At 43.7% G+C, this 12,889-nt stretch overlaps 1 protein-coding gene across 2 annotated transcripts in view; it reads right to left on the bottom strand.

Annotated features, from left to right (window-relative positions):
• RPTOR (regulatory associated protein of MTOR complex 1) overlaps positions 1–12,889 on the bottom strand; it is a 353,634-nt gene that overhangs the window by 123,525 nt on the left and 217,220 nt on the right. The gene's annotated exons all lie outside the window — the stretch shown is intronic.

Below are 12,889 nucleotides of genomic sequence, written 5' to 3'. Positions count from 1 at the left end.
AGAAAAAGAAAGGGACTGAGAAAATATTTGAAGAGATTATAGTTGAAAACTTCCCTAATATGGGAAAGGAAATAGTTAACCAAGTCCTGGAAGCACAGAGAGTCCCATACAGGATAAACCCAAGGAGAAACACGCCAAGACACATATTAATCAAACTGTCAAAAATTAAATATAAGGAAAACATATTAAAGGCAGCAAGGGAAAAACAACAAATAACACACAAGGGAATCCCCATAAGGTTAACATCTGATCTTTCAGCAGAAACTCTGCAAGCCAGAAGGGAGTGGCAGGATATACTTAAAGTGATGAAGGAGAAAAACCTACAACCAAGATTACTCTACCCAGCAAGGATCTCATTCAGATTTGATGGAGAAATTAAAACCTTTACAGACAAGCAAAAGCTGAGAGAGTTCAGCACCACCAAACCAGCTTTACAACAAATGCTAAAGGAACTTCTCTAGGCAAGAAACACAAGAGAAGGAAAACACCTACAATAACAAACCCAAAACATTTAAGAAAATGGGAATAGGAACATACATATCGATAATTACCTTGAATGTAAATGGATTAAATGCTCCCACCAAAAGACACAGGCTGGCTGAATGGATACAAAAACAAGACCCATATATATGCTGTCTACAAGAGACCCACTTCAGACCTAGAGACACATACAGACTGAAAGTGAGGGGATGGAAAAAGATATTCCATGCAAATGGAAATCAAAAGAAAGCTGGAGTAGCAATTCTCATATCAGACAAAATAGACTTTAAAATAAAGACTATTACAAGAGACAAAGAAGGACACTATATAATGATCAAGGGATCGATCCAAGAGGAAGGTATTACAATTGTAAATATTTATGCACCCAACATAGGAGCACCTCAATACATAAGGCAAATACTAACAGCCATAAAAGGGGAAATCGACAGCAACACAATCATAGTAGGGGACTTTAACACCCCACTTTCACCAATGGACAGATCATCCAAAATGAAAATAAATAAGGAAACACAAGCTTTAAATGATACATTAAACAAGATGGACTTAACTGATATTTATAGGACATTCCACCCAAAAACAACAGAATACACATTTTTCTCAAGTGCTCATGGAACATTCTCCAGGATAGATCATATCTTGGGTCACAAATCAAGCCTTGGTAAATTTAAGAAAATTGAAATCGTATCAAGTATCTTTTCCGACCACAACGCTATGAGACTAGATATCAATTACAGGAAAAGATCTGTAAAAAATACAAACACATGGAGGCTACACAATACACTACTTAATAACGAAGTGATCACTGAAGAAATCAAAGGGGAAATCAAAAAATACCTAGAAACAAATGACAATGGAGATACGATGACCCAAAACCTATGGGACGCAGCAAAAGCAGTGCTAAGAGGGAAGTTTATAGCAATACAAGCCTACCTCAAGAAACAGGAAACATCTCGAATAAACAACCTAACCTTGCACCTAAAGCAATTAGAGAAAGAAGAACAAAAAACCCCCAAAGCCAGCAGAAGGAAAGAAATCATAAAGATCAGGTCAGAAATAAATGAAAAAGAAATGAAGGAAACAATAGCAAAAATCAATGAAACTAAAAGCTGGTTCTTTGAGAAGATAAACAAAATTGATAAACCATTAGCCAGACTCATCAAGAGAAAAAGGGAGAAGACTCAAATCAATAGAATTAGAAATGAAAAAGGAGAAGTAACCACTGACACTGCAGAAATACAAACGATCATGAGAGATTACTACAAGCAACTCTATGCCAATAAAATGGACAACCTGGAAGAAATGGACAGATTCTTAGAAATGCACAAACTGCCGAGACTGAACCAGGAAGAAATAGAAAATATGAACAGACCAATCACAAGCACTGAAATTGAAACTGTGATTAAAAACCTTCCAACAAACAAAAGCCCAGGACCAGATGGCCTCACAGGCGAATTCTATCAAACATTTAGAGAAGAGCTAACACCTATCCTTCTCAAACTCTTCCAAAATATTGCAGAGGGAGGAACACTCCCAAACTCATTCTAGGAGGCCACCATCACCCTGATACCAAAACCAGACAAAGATGTCACAAAGAAAGAAAACTACAGGCCAATATCACTGATGAACATAGATGCAAAAATCCTCAACAAAATACTAGCAAACAGAATCCAACAGCACATTAAAAGGATCATACACCATGATCAAGTGGGGTTTATCCCAGGAATGCAAGGATTCTTCAACATACGCAAATCAATCAATGTGATACACCATATTAACAAATTGAAGGAGAAAAACCATATGATCATCTCAATAGATGCAGAGAAAGCTTTCGACAAAATTCAACACCCATTTATGATAAAAGCCCTGCAGAAAGTAGGCATAGAGGGAACTTTCCTCAACATAATAAAGGCCATATATGACAAACCCACAGCCAACATTGTCCTCAATGGTGAAAAACTGAAACCATTTCCACTAAGATCAGGAACAAGACAAGGTTGCCCACTCTCACCACTATTATTCAACATAGTTTTGGAAGTGTTAGCCACAGCAATCAGAGAAGACAAAGAAATAAAAGGAATCCAAATCGGAAAAGAAGAAGTAAAGCTGTCACTATTTGCAGATGACATGATACTATACATAGAGAATCCTAAAGATGCTACCAGAAAACTCCTAGAGCTAATCAATGAATTTGGTAAAGTAGCAGGATACAAAATTAATGCACAGAAATCTCTTGCATTTCTATACACTAATGATGAAAAATCTGAAAGTGAAATTAAGAAAACACTCCCGTTTACCATTGCAACAAAAAGAATAAAATATCTAGGAATAAACCTACCTAAGGAGACAAAAGACCTGTACACAGAAAATTATAAGACACTGATGAAAGAAATTAAAGATGATACAAATAGATGGAGAGATATACCATGTTCCTGGATTGGAAGAATCAACATTGTGAAAATGACTCTACTACCCAAAGCAATCTACAGATTCAATGCAATCCCTATCAAACTACCACTGGCATTTTTCACAGAACTAGAACAAAAAATTTCACAATTTGTATGGAAACACAAAAGACCCCGAATAGCCAAAGCAATCTTGAGAACGAAAAATGGAGCTGGGGGAATCAGGCTCCCTGACTTCAGACTATATTACAAAGCTTCAGTAATCAAGACAGTTTGGTACTGGCACAAAAACAGAAATATAGATCAATGGAACAGGATAGAAAGCCCAGAGATAAACCCACGCACATATGGTCACCTTATCTTTGATAAAGGAGGCAAGCATATACAGTGGAGAAAAGACAGCCTCTTCAATAAGTGGTGCTGGGAAAATTGGACAGCTACATGTAAAAGTATGAAATTAGAACACTCCCTGACACCATGCACAAAAATAAACTCAAAATGGATTAAAGACCTAAGTGTAAGGGCAGACACTATCAAACTCTTAGAGGAAAACATAGGCAGAACACTCTATGACATACATCACAGCAAGATTCTTTTTGACCCAGCTCCCAGAGAAATGGAAATAAGAACACAAATAAACAAATGGGACCTAATGAAACTTAAAAGCTTTTGCACAGCAAAGGAAACCATAAACAAGACCAAAAGACAACCATCAGAATGGGAGAAAATATTTGCAAATGAAGCAACTGACAAAGGATTAATCTCCAAGATTTACAAGCAGCTCATGCAGCTCAATAACAAAAAAACGAACAACCCAATCCAAAAATGGGCAGAAGACCTAAATAGACATTTCTCCAAAGAAGGTATACAGATGGCCTACAGACACATGAAAGAATGCTCAACATCATTAATCATTAGAGAAATGCAAATCAAAACTACAATGAGATATCATCTCACACCGGTCAGAATGGCCATCATCAAAAAATCTAGAAACAATAAATGCTGGAGAGGGTGTGGAGGAAAGGGAACACTCTTGCACTGTTGGTGGGAATGTAAATTGATACAGCCACTATGGAGAACAGTATGGAGGTTCCTTAAAAAACTACAAATAGAACTACCATACGACCCAGCAATCCCACTACTGGGCATATACCCTGAGAAAACCATAGGTCAAAAAGAGTCATGTACCAAAATGTTCATTGCAGCTCTATTTACAATAGCCAGGACATGGAAGCAACCTAAATGTCCATCGACAGATGAATGGATAAAGAAGATGTGGCACATATATACAATGGAATATTACTCAGCCATAAAAAGAAATGAAATGGAGGTATTTGTAATGAGGTGGATGGAGTTAGAGTCTGTCATACAGAGTGAAGTAAGTCAGAAAGAGAAAAACAAATACAGTATGCTAACACATATATACGGAATCTAAGGGAAAAAAAAAAAAAAAAGGCCATGAAGAACCTAGTGGCAAGACGGGAATAAAGACACAGACCAACCAGAGAATGGACTTGAGGATATGGGGAGGGGGTGGGGTGAGATGTGACAGGGTAAGAGAGTGTCATGGACATATATACACTACCAAATGTAAAATAGATAGCTAGTGGGAAGCAGCCGCATAGCACAGGGAGATCAGCTTGGTGCTTTGTGACCACCTAGAGGGGTGGGATGGGGAGGGTGGGAGGGAGGGAGATGCAAGAGGGAAGAGAAATGGGAACATATTGTATATGTATAACTGATTCAATTTGTTATAAAGCAGAAGCTAACACTCCATTGTAAGGCAATTATACTTCAATAAAGATGTTTAAAAAAAAGAAAACAAAAACAAAAACAAAAACAAAAAACGTTCAAGGTTTCAACCGAAAATCAAGCTCCAAATCCAGGCTCAGCTTCAGCCACTGCTCCTGGACTAAACAGGGGCTAAACTGCTATTCAAGGTTCTGAGGAAGCAGGACACAGCAACTCATTTTATTCAAGACAATGGATTGTTAGCTATTTAAAATATGCTGTTTACACAATAGATGTTAATTATGAATAATTTTTTGGTGCGCTCTGCGCCTCCAGTGATCAGAATACTAACAGCCTCATGGAATAGCTCCCACATCTTTCTGATTCCCGGGAGCTTTGAGTACCCTAATATTTCTAGCACGGTTTAAGCGTTTCATTACTTTGTTTCAGGGCTGAAAAATGTCCCTTAATTTCCAAGTATGGATCTTATTGCCAGTCTCTCAAAGGATTCGGAATATTGTCGGAATATAAACATGTACTGCAGTGGCAACATGCCTATTTATCAGGCTGCTGGGTTCACTTAGATAATTAGAAATCGGGACATTTCTCAGAGAAGGTTCACTATAATTTACTTCTAGACACAGCAGCTTAATTAGAAAACAAATTCCTTGCCTAGCTTTAAAGATTGCTAAATAATTACAACACACACACCGCCCATGTATTCTCTTTGGTCTTGTGCTGAGACTCTAAACAACACATTTTGCACATCTGACAAAGGTGGCTGAGACTGGGAAGGGGTTAATCCTTGATATCCTGGGGAACCTTATGCTGAGCTGCTGCACAGAGGCAGCTGTTTGAAACAAACCACATTTATCAAAGAATTACCATGCAGCGATTCTGAAGTGTGAAACTTTTCAATCAATTTCTCCAGTGATGGCAAAGAGGAGGGCGACGACAGGATCGGGCTGCATTTCTGACTGTCTACTGGCAGTAAGGGAAGGTGCTGGAAGATGGCTGGAAAGGCAGGTCACGCAGGTGAAGCCTGGCGCCACCCTCAAGTCCCCACACCTGACGCTCCAGACCCCGAGGCTCTCGGGGGCTCCTTGGATGGGGTCGCCTGCCATGCAGCGTGCAGGGCAGGATTCCCTCACCAGCTCACGCTGACATTAAGAGCCGGCGCCGGTCCTAACAAGCTGTGGCCCTGGAAACCTGGGCGTGCACAGAGCCACACGCAGGGGAAGGAGTGGCAGCTCGGGCCATGTGCCTGCCATCCCGGTCCACACACGCCAGGCCTCGGCATGGCCACTTGCCAGGCTGTGCCAGGACCATCCTTTACACACGCAGAGCAGGCGCCCGGGAAGGGAAGGGGTGGGCAGAGGACCAGATGGACATTATTCTTATTTTCTGCAGGTCATTAAACTTGAAGGAAACAAAACCCAACAACACAGGCCAGTGCCCTTCCTGTTTTGTTTCATCTCTGTATTGTGACTTGTCACTCCAGTCAGGTGGTATGGTGACCAGGGTCACCTTCACATTTAGGGGTGACGGAGAGGTTCTCAAGTTTAAGATTTTCCGTGTGGTGAGCTGAAACCAGAGTCATACTGGATGCAAAATGCCTTAAAACACTCGTGAAACCAGCAACATGTCAGTGGCAGCCCCACCATCGCTCTGTTGATATGTCTCCAGGAGCTCCCTGACATGGGTTTATCCACACCGTCCACACAGCCCACACAGCCCATGCCATCCACACACGGACACTTTCCATGCAAGAATACTTTCTTAGGTGCTTCCTTGCTGATAGGGTTTCTTCCTCTCCCCCACCAATCGACAGTGCTTAGGATTTTGTTAGGAATAAAGAACTGCTAAAGAATAAATGAAACGGGACCAAGGGATTGAGCAAAAAAGCCAATTTCTGTTTGGTCCTATAATTGTAACTAAGCACAAGTTATCCTGCCAATTAACCTGGACCCACAAACGAGCTGCACTGGAAGCCCACGTGAGGTTCTCACTTTGCCCCCTAAAGGCTCAGCTTGCTCAGTCACGCCGCCAAGAGGGTGGGGTGAACCTCCCTGGGAGAAGCATCCATGACGCTCCACTAGACACTCCCTGCACCTCTTCTGGTGAGTCATAGCCACATCCCAAAGGCGGGCGGGCTTGTGCAGAGGAGGGGCATCCAGTGGACAAAGGGCACTTGATATGGCGAGAATGGCCATCCAAGGAGAGCACTGCCAACAAGACGGAGGAAAAGGGTAAATCAGCCTGGACAGCCTGGCCCAGAGCAGCAGTTCAGGCACTCAGCATGGCAAGGATTCACAAGTAAGGAATCACCTCACATGACAGCTCCCGAGTGGACCTGCTTCACCAACGTGCAGGTAAACATCACGATGAGTTATGACCCTGACGGAACCCCAAGCAGCCCCAGCGCAGCAAGTGGAGACCAAACACAGCCCCAGAGAGGTGGATGCCAAGAGCCTGCTGCATCCAAGAGCTGCATATGTTGACCAGAAATCTCCAGAAAATGATGATAAAATAGGTGAAGAATAATGAGACATTGTCCCCAGGAATGTTCTCTGAATACAGAAACCTCAGCAGCCTGGAAGACTCTATTGAACACAGATGTGCTGCATTTCTCTCTAGCCTTGTAACTGCAAAATCACATCTGCTTCTTGAAATTTTTTCTTCTTACAGACTGTAAGCACAGTTGGGGAAAAAAATCTAAAAATTAAAAAAACAGAATAGCATTTTAAATGGAAAAATCTCTCAAGTAAGCTACAGAAATTAAGAACTTGTATCTACTCAGAAATAGATCTCACAGTTTTAGTGGCTGGGTATCTTAAGGAGCTGCACATCTGGATTTCTACTAGGGCCATATAACTAAAGTTTAGAGTTTGTCCTGGCATAAAAAATAAACATAATTCAACCCCACACATTCACTCTAACCTTGGCCAGGCTACGAGGGGAGCAAGCCACGTGGCACCTGCAACTGAAAACGATGATGTGTGTGAGTCTCAAATGAACTATACTTTTGCTAAGTTGTATTCAGAGAACGATGACTCAGACCCAAATTAATGTACCTTGAAAAGTTATTCACAATAAAAACTCGAGGTTTCTAAAATATCTTCTTCTTACTCTCTTTTTGTCACCACCATCACAAACCCACCCAAATGAAGCTCCATCTGGGGGGAAAAGTGTGGTTCATTCTGGATGCTTGTAGCCTGTCCCAATTAATCTGGACAAAGTGCTTTTCTAAAATGCAAACCCCTCTGGAATGGGAATGATCTCTTTTTAAATTGCACAGCTAGGGCTTCCTTGGTGGCGCAGTGGTTGAGAATCTGCCTGCCGATGCAGGGGACACGGGTTCGAGCCCTGGTCTGGGAAGATCCCACATGCCGCGGAGCAACTAGGCCCGTGAGCCACAACTGCTGAGCCTGCGCGTCTGGAGCCTGTGCTCTGCAACAAGAGAGGCCGCGACAGTGAGAGGCCCGCGCACCGCGATGAAGAGTGGCCCCCGCTTGCCGCAACTGGAGGGAGCCCTCGCACAGAAACGAAGACCCAACACAGCCCAAAAAATAAATAAATAAATAAATAAAAATGAAAAAACAAAACAAAACACATTATTTAAAAAAAAAAAAAAAATTGCACAGCTAGCTGGACTTTGGGTACACAATTTTCCAAAAGTTGTATGGCAGCATTCACCCGATGGTGGACAGGGCCGGTGTATGAAAGACATTTTCCCCCTTCAGTCTTTATCAGAAATCCAAATGGCTTCAGAAATGCAAAGTAGTATTAACCATTATCACCACTGCAGCTCGGCGGGAAAGTGGTAAAAGAACAGAAGTATTTGTGGGTTGATGCCCACAGAGCCAACAGTACCACATGCTCCTCAGTCCGACCTGTATGATGGGGACAGATGTGGGGGTGACAGGGGTGTGACCAGCGAGTGTGACTCCTGAGGGTGAGGCCAGGACTCCAGCCACGTCTGTCCATCTGCAGTCTTTCCACCACATCCCCTTCCTCGCCCCCATTCCCACTCAGGATGCTATTAATGATGTTTTTCTTTTTAAATTAAAACACACAGACACCCAGTCTTTTAGCATTTCACCAACGTTGTAGTATCACCTGGCACGGGAGATGGGGAGATGGAGAAAAGAGGACCCTGTGAACCAACCTTCATAGGCCAAAGTGTAGACTCACCAGCTGAGAAAGTCACTTCGCCCTGGGGAAGGGGAGGGATCAACACTGGGTGTTTCCAAGAACACTGGTGGCTGCAAACTCTGAAGTCCTGATTTAGGAAAACTGTGCTTGATGAAAAATACTAAAATCTTATTATATAAGGGTGTTTGCTTCTATATTTCCATCCTCATTAGCCAGTTTAAGTAGCAAGAGTAAAGGTTTCTCCCCAAGAAACAATGGAGCACATTTCATGGTAGAAAGACCACACCCCTCTCAAATTCTGTTCTCCATTTCCTCTGGTCCCCGCTTCCCTGGTTCAGGTGTTTCTGCTATGACTTCCTTTAGTCATTCTGACCTGTATCTCTTACAGGGTATCTTATTTCCCCCACATTCTATATTAATCCTATTTTTGAAGTTGTCGTATAGTACATTGGTTAGGGGTATGCGGCGCTATGATTTTAGCACGTGTAGCTTTGTGGAACCAGCACCACACTCAGGATAGTGAACATTCCATCACCTTCATAGCCTCTCTCTATAGTCCTGTTCTCTGACCCTGCAGTTCTGTCTCTTCCCGAATGCCACATGAATGGAACCAGACCTGTGTCACCTTTCACTCCACGAAGGACCTCTGGGACCCCTCGTGGCTGTGGACCCGAGGGCCTCCCTTCTTCCTGGAGGTGGTGCTCCTCTGTACGGACGCACCACAGTCTGTTTATCCATTCACCCCCAGGACATTCTGGTTGTTTCTAGTTTTGGACGGTGATGAACAAAGCTACTATAAACATGCTTGTACAGGACTTTGTATGAACCTAAGTCTTCATTCCTCTAGGGTAAACTCCCGGGACTGGGACTACGGGGACATATGGTAAGGTATGTTTAAAGTGACAAGAAGCCATGCACTTCTCCAGAGTGGCTGCACCGCTCTGCCTTTGCACAGCAACGTGTGGGAGTCCTGCCATCCCAGTTCTCACTGCACTCGGTACCGCCAGCCTTTTTTTGTTTCAGTCATTCTAATAGGTGTGCAGTGGTGTCTTGCTGTGGTTTTAATTTGCATTTCCCTAACAGTTAATGATTCTGAACATCTTCTCATGTGCTTATTGGCCAACCTTAAATCCTCTTTGGTAAAGTGTCTCTTGTCCATTTTAAAATTTGGTTGTTTTTTTTTTTTTTCCTTATTTTTGAGTTTTGAGATATCTTCATATATTCTGGATACCAGTCCTTTGTCAGCTGTGTGATTTGCAAATATTTTCCCCAAGTTTGTAGCTTATCTTTTCTCTCTCTTAGCAGTGTCTCCCAGAGAGTAAACAGTTTAAATTTTGATGAAGTCCAATTTGCCAGTTCTTTTCTTCTGTGGATCAGGCTTAGGGTGTCAAGTCGCTGTGCACACTCTAAGTCTGAGAAAGTGACAGGGCAGGAGCTGGCTGTCTAGACACCAAAGTCTGGAAAAGGGAGGGTCTGTGTATGGGAAAGACCACAGCGAGACGTCCAGAGACCTGGCCGCCAGGCGGGCCTGGCACCGCCAGGTGGGAAATGTCACCGAGGAAGCTGAACCAAACCAAAGCCAGGTTCCTCTTCAGTAATATCAGGGGGTTTAACTCAACAACCTAAAAAAATATATTTTTAAGTTATGTGATTTTTAATAGCTCTTTTTAGTCTGGAGAACTCGGAACATGTGACACTGTTTGTCTGGGCCTACCTGCACCATACGAGCACAGCACAGTCAGGGACGGTCACAACCATGCTAAGTGACCAGGAGGGGACACCACCCAGCATGTGAGACAGGGTCTGGGCTGGGTTCATGCCTCAAGCCGCCCCACCCGGTGGGAGAAGGAAACAACCCAGCCCTGCTCACAAAATATTTACACAGAGCAAGAACTGTCTGAACTGGTCGCCAGAAGTCACCTCGCTAGGAAAGAATGTAACTTTATTGAAGTTTTAATGGATACGGTTTATCTGAGAATTACATGTCTACGGAGATCTGTGGTACAGGTAACAGAGGCTGTGTCACTCAGAAATGGAGGGAAGTAAAGACCCACAGACACAGCACAGCAGTGCTGGTGAATGAACTCTGCCGGGATGGCTTCCAAACTCTGAAATCTCATCAGGGAATCGAACCAAACAGGCCGGATAACCAGGCAGATCTAACATTTTCTTATTTTCTAACTTCTCTCCATGTGATGTCTCTCGATGGTTGCCTTGTTTGTCCAGCACTTGTAAATGGTTTTCTTGGTTTCAGCCCATCTTGGAGGTGAAGCTGGCTTAGAACAGGGAGGAGCAGCTCCCCTGAGTGGCAGGGCGCTGAGCCTTCTGTCTCTAGAAGAGAGCTGTGCGAGTGTGACCAGGACAAGGCAATCGTGGAGCTCAGTTAAAAAAAGCACTCAGCGCCTGGCCACCTAGCCCTCTGCTTCCCGACTGCAGTGACCCCTGGTGCACCAGGCTGCCCAGCACAGACAGGACTGGGGACACGAGGTGGCCAGCAACACGTTCTCCCCACCACCTGACACCAGATTGCACCAGCACTCCGATTTGGAGAAAATCAGCAGCTGCACATGCCCAGAGCAGCACGGTTTCGAAAAGGAGCAAGAGTCACCGGTATGTCTTACACTACATACGGGGGTTGGATGGGGGCACACGGAGAGCCAGACCTGCACCCTCCCTGACCCTTGCGAATGTGACACACTGAAGTCTATGGTCCCTGCTCTGACCAAGCTAGCACAGCCAGCTCCCCGAACACAGCTCCGCTGCTGGTCCCAATCCCGACCTCAAGCTCCCGCTGCTTCCCACCCAGCCTGCAGTGCCAATCTATCAGCGCATCCTCCGGCCCTGCCTCAGCCAGCACTGCCTTTCCAGCAATGGCTTCAAAGTCTCCTCAACTGGGGGTCAGTGGTAACCAAGACCCAGATGTGGGCTGGTCAATGGTAACCAAGAATCAGCTGTGGGCCGGGCAGTGGTTTAAATCAAGAATCAGCCGTGGGCCAGGCAGTGGTTTAAACCAAGAATCAGCTGTGGGCTGGGCAGTGGTAACCAAGACCCACTCTGAGCAGAGGGGACCACCAGGTCTTCCCATCTGTCCTGCTGGCACTGATCAACGTTACACTAATTCTTTCTTGTCACAATATCCCATTTTGCTTGTGGACAAAAGCATCTTGAAGTAAACAGATGCAGTGACCAGTCACATGATTTCCTTAAACATTTATCCAAAATTTAATGGAAGAAATTATACTCAATGAACTGTTTGCAGGTATCCTAATTATATTTCTTTGATTCTTTCTTTTAAATTTATTTGTACCTATGTTTTACATGTCTATATTCTTATAAAAAAAATTAAACAAGATGGAAAAAAATCAGTCCCTAACATTGCTCCTCCCTGCTTCTTGCTCCAAATTCCACTTTCCTACTCAGAGTGAAGTGTAACTATTTCATTTCATGCCTTGTTGATATGTATACACACACACACACACACACACACACACACACACACAGAGTTATGCACGGTTTCAAACATGTGCTCGGCAGCCCACCATGGGTGTCGGTCTTTAACAACATGTCCGACAGGCCGCTCCCCGGTGGTGCACCGGCCACTCCCTGTCAGTTCAAGGGTAGCCACCACATTTTCTGTATTTGCCCGTGAGAATGCACGTGATTGAGTCCACTGTGCCCTTACAGTGGGTGTTCAGGCATAATATTTTTGTGTATTTCCCCTGACACACAGGCAAGTTGTTTTCCAGGAGAGAAAACTAGAATATTTGCTTTTCCTACCTAATGTAATTAAAATCAGGCTTTAGCTGCTTTAGCACAAGATTTTGTATATCAAGACTTTGGAAACAATTTGCCTGTTAATTCTAGAAGAAACGGGGTTCGGACCAGAAGCGTTAGGAACTACCTAGGTGAATCAGGATGAATGAAATGAACACTCAAACAAATAAACAAAAAATGCAGGTCAAGTTTAGAGCTGTGAGATGGTGTACTGACCCAAAGAGCCTCACGACAGGAGCAGACAAGCCAGCCCTGTGACCTGGGAGGACAAGGAGAGGCCAAGCAACCGCAGCACATCATGAAGGACCCCTCCTGCAGGGACCGCT

This window comes from Eschrichtius robustus, chromosome 20, assembly GCF_028021215.1.
Source record: "Eschrichtius robustus isolate mEscRob2 chromosome 20, mEscRob2.pri, whole genome shotgun sequence".
Classification (NCBI taxonomy): Eukaryota; Metazoa; Chordata; class Mammalia; order Artiodactyla; family Eschrichtiidae; genus Eschrichtius; species Eschrichtius robustus.
This window is presented reverse-complemented; position numbering and strand designations above follow the sequence as displayed.